The sequence below is a fragment of the Peromyscus eremicus genome, chromosome 1 (assembly GCF_949786415.1).
Source record: "Peromyscus eremicus chromosome 1, PerEre_H2_v1, whole genome shotgun sequence".
Classification (NCBI taxonomy): Eukaryota; Metazoa; Chordata; class Mammalia; order Rodentia; family Cricetidae; genus Peromyscus; species Peromyscus eremicus.
The window spans coordinates 179,876,581-179,881,153 of record NC_081416.1 but is presented as its reverse complement, the minus strand read 5'-3'; positions in this window follow the sequence as shown (position 1 = coordinate 179,881,153).

The following is a 4,573-nucleotide window of genomic DNA, read 5'->3' as shown; positions in this document are numbered from 1 at the left end:
TGATTCCCAATTTTCTGAAAAGTTGTCATACTGATTTCCAAAGTGGCTGTACAAGTTTGCACTCCCACCAACAGTGGAGGAGTGTTCTGCTTGCTTCACATCCTCTCCAACATAAGCTGTCTTCAGTGTTTTTGATCTTAGCCATTCTGACGGGTGTCAGATGGTATCTCAGAGTCATTTTGATTTGCATTTCCCTGATGACTAAGGATGTTCAGCAATGTTTAGCCACCTGTTGAGAATTCTCTATTTAGATATGTAGCCCATTTTTTAACTGGATTGTTTGGTATTTTGCTGTCTAGTTTCTTGAGTTCTTTATATATTTTGGAGATCAGCCCTCTGTCAGATGTGGGGTTGGTGAAGACCTTTTCCCATTCTGTAGGCTGTCGTTTTGTCTTATTAACCATGTCCTTTGTCTTACAGAAGCTTCTCAGTTTTAGGAGGTCTGATTTATTAATTGCTGCTCTCAGTATCTGTGCTACTGGTGTTATATTTAAGGAGTGGTCTCCTGTGCCAATATGTTCAAGACTGCCTCCCACTTTCTCTTCTATCAAGTTCAGTGTAGCTGGATTTATGTTGAGGTCTTTGATCCCCTTGGACTTGAGTTTTGGGCATGGTGATAGATATGGATCTATTGGATCTATTTGCAATCTTCTGCATGTTGGTATCCAGTTATGCCAACACCATTTGTTGACGATGCTTTCTCTTTTTCCATTGTATAGTTTCGGCTTCTTTGTCAAAAAATCAGGTGTTCATGGCTGTGTGGATTAATGTTAGGGTCTTCAATTTGATTCCACTGGTCCACAACTCAGGTTTTATGCCAATATCAAGCTGTTTTTATTACTATAGCTCTATAGTAGAGTTTGAAGTCAGGGATGGTGGTGCCTCCAGAAGTTGCTTTATTTTACAAGATTGTTTCTGCTATCCTGGGTTTTTTGTTTTTCCATCTGAAGTTGAGTATTGTTCTATAGAGGTCTATGAAGAATTGTATTGGGATTTTGATGGGAATTGCATTGAATCTGTAGATTGCTTTTGGTAAGATTTCTATTTTTATTATGTTGGTCCTCCTATCCATGAGCATGAGACATTTCTGATATCTTCAATTTCTTTCTTCAAAGACTTAAAGTTCTTGTCATACAGGTCTCTCACTTGTTCAGTTAGAGTTACCCCAAGGTATTTTATATTATTTCCATGGGTTTTTTATAGATATTTAAAATCCTATAGATTTTATGTATATATTATGATATATTTATATAGAAAATATTATATATATTTATGACATAATTTATCTATATATGATGTAAAAGCAGAAGCAAATTGTCTAGGGAATATAACAGACTAACAGTAGAGAGGAGAGGGAAAAAGAGGGTAGAGCAATGTGGAACAGGTTAAAGTACATTACATGCTAACTGAAAACATTCCCATGAAACCCATTATTACATGCAAGAATGTGTACCAGTTTTATCTTTTCATTTTTCTTTATTAAGAAATTTTCTGCTCAATATACATACCACCCACAGATCCCACCTTCTCCCTCCTCCCACTGCCCAGCCCTTTCTCCCAAGCCACCCCACATCCCCACATCTCCCAAATCAAGGTCCCCTATGGGGAGTCAGCAGAGCCCGGGACACTGAGCCTAGGCAGGTCCAAGCCCCTTCCCACTGCACAAGGCTGAGCAAGGCATCACACCACAGGCACTGGATTCCCAAAAACCTACCCATGCACCAGGGGTGGATCCCCATCACCCCGCCTGTGTGCCCCCCAAACAGTTCAAGCCAAACAACTGTCTTCCATATCCAGAGGGCCTAGTTCAGTCCCATGGGGGCTTCACAGCCACTAGTCTGCAGTTCATGGGCTTCCACTAGTGTGGCCAGTTATCTCTGCACATCTTCCCATCATGATCTCAATGTCCCCCGCATGTAGAATCCCTGCTCTCACTCATCGATTGGATTCCCAGAGCTCAGCCTGGTGCCTGGCCATGGATCTCTGCATCTGCCACCATCAGTCCCTGGAAAAGGCTCTATAATGACAGTTAGGGTATTCACTAGACCAGTCACCAGAGTAGACCAGTCCAAACACCCTGGACCACTGCCAGCAGACCAAGGTGGGGTCATCCTTGTGGATTCCTGAGAGGCTCCCCAGCACCCTGCCTCTTCCTATTCCCATGATGTCCTCATCTATCATGGTATCTCCCTCCCTGTCCTCCCACTCTGTTCCTGTTTCAGCTTGACCCTCCCATTTCCCTATGTTCTCATCCCCCACTCCTCGCTCTTCACCATCACCCCACACCCAGTCTGCTCATATAGGTCTCATCCACTTCTCTTTTGCAGGGTCATCCATGTATCCTTCCTGGGGTCTTTCTCTGTTAGCTTGTCTCTCTGGAGCTGTGGGTTACTGTCTGGCCATCCCTTCCCTCACATCTAGTATCCACTTATGAGTGAGTACATACTATGTTTGTCTTTCTGAGTCTGGGTTACCTCACTCAGGATGATTTTTCTAGTTCCATCCATTTGCCTGCAAATTTCATGATATCATTGATTTTTATTGCTGAGTAGTACTCCATTGTGTATATGTGCCACATTTTGTTTATCCATTCTTCAGTTGAGGGGCATCTAGGTTGTTTCCAGGTTCTGGCTATTACAAATAGTGCTGCTATGAACATAGTTGAGTGTGTGTCCTTGTGGTATGATTGAGCATTCCTAGGGTATAAGCCCAAGAGTGGTATAGCTGGGTCTTGAGGAAGACTTATTCCCAATTTTCTGAGAAACCACCATACTAATTTCCAGAGTGGGTGTACAAGTTTGCATTCCCACCAGCAGTGGAGGAGTGTTCCCCGTGCTCCACATCCTCTCCAATGTAAGCTGTCCTCAGTGGTTTTGATCTTAGCCATTCTGACAGGTGTAAGATGGTATCTCAGTGCGGTTTTGATTTGCACTTCCCTGGTGACTAAGGATGTTGAACAATTCCTTAATTGTCTTTCAGCCATTTGAGATTCTTCTGTCAAATTCTGTGTTTAGCTCTTCAGCCCATTTTTTAATTAGATTGTTCAGTATTTTGATGTCTAGTTTCTTGAGTTCTTTATATACTTTGGAGATCAGTCCTCTGTCAGATGTGGGGTTGGTAAAGGTCTTTTCCCATTCTGTAGGCTGTCGTTTTTGTCTTATTGACCATGTCCTTTGCTCTACAAAAGCTTCTCAGTTTCAGGAGGTCCCATTTATTAATTGTTGCTCTCAGTGTCTATGCTATTGGTGTTATATTTAGGAAGCAGTCTGCTGTACTTATGCGTTCAAGACTACTTCCTACTTTCTCTTCTATCAAGTTCAGTGTAACTGGATTTATGTTGAGGTCCTTGATCCACTTGGACTTGAGTTTTGTGCATGGCGACCGATATGGATCTATTTGCAATCTTCTGCATGTTGACATCCAATTATGCCAGCATCATTTGTTGAAGATGCTTTCTTTATTCCATGATACAGTTTTGTCTTCTTTATCAAAAATCGTATGTTCATAGGTATGTAGATTAATGTCATGGTCTTCAATTTGATTCCATTGGTCCACTTGTTGGTTTTTATGCCAGTACCAAACTGTTTTTATTACTATAGCTCTATAGTAGAGCTTGAGGTCAAGGATCGTGATGCCTCCAGAGGTTGCTTTATTATACAGGATTCTTTTAGCTATTCTAGGTTTTTTGTTTTTCTATATAAAATTAAGTATTCTTTCCAAGTCTGTGAAGAATTGTGTTGGGATTTTGATGGAGATTGTATTGAATCTGTGGATTGCTTTTGGTAAGATTGCCATTTTTACTATGTTGATTCTATCTATCCATGAGCATGGGAGATCTTTCCATTTTATGAGATCTTCGATTTCTTTCTTCAGAGACTTTAAGGTCTTATCATACAGGTCTTTCACTTGCTTAGTTAGAGTTACCCCAAGGTATTTTATATTATTTGTGGCTATTGTAAAGAGTGATGTTTCTCTTATTTCTTTCTCAGCCCATTTATCATTTGTATATATGAGGGCTACTGATTTTTTTTTAGTTAATCTTGTATCCTGACACCTTACTGAAGGAGTTTATCAGCTGTAGAAATTCCCTGGTAGAATTTTGGGGTCACTTGTGTATACTATCATGTTGTCTGCAAATAGTGAAAGTTTGACTTCTTCCTTTCCAATTTGTATCCCCTTGATCTCCTTTTGTTGTCTTATTGCTCTGGCTAGAACTTCAAGTACTATATTGAATAAGTATGGGGAAAGTGGACAGCCTTGCCTTGTTCCTGGTTTAGTTTTGAGTTTCTCTCCATTTAACTTGATGCTGGCTGTTGGCTTGCTGTAAATTGCCTTTATTATGTTTAGGGATGTTCCTTGTATTCCTGATCTCTCTAGAGCCTTTATCATGAAGGGGTGTTGGATTTTGTCACAGGCTTTTTCAGCATCCAATAAGATCATGTGTTTTTTCTTTCAGTTTGTTTATATGGTGTATTACATTGTCAGGTTTTCATATGTTGAACCAACCTTGCATCTCTGGGATGAAGCCTACTTGGTCATGGTGGATAATTTTTTTGATGTGTTCCTGAATTTG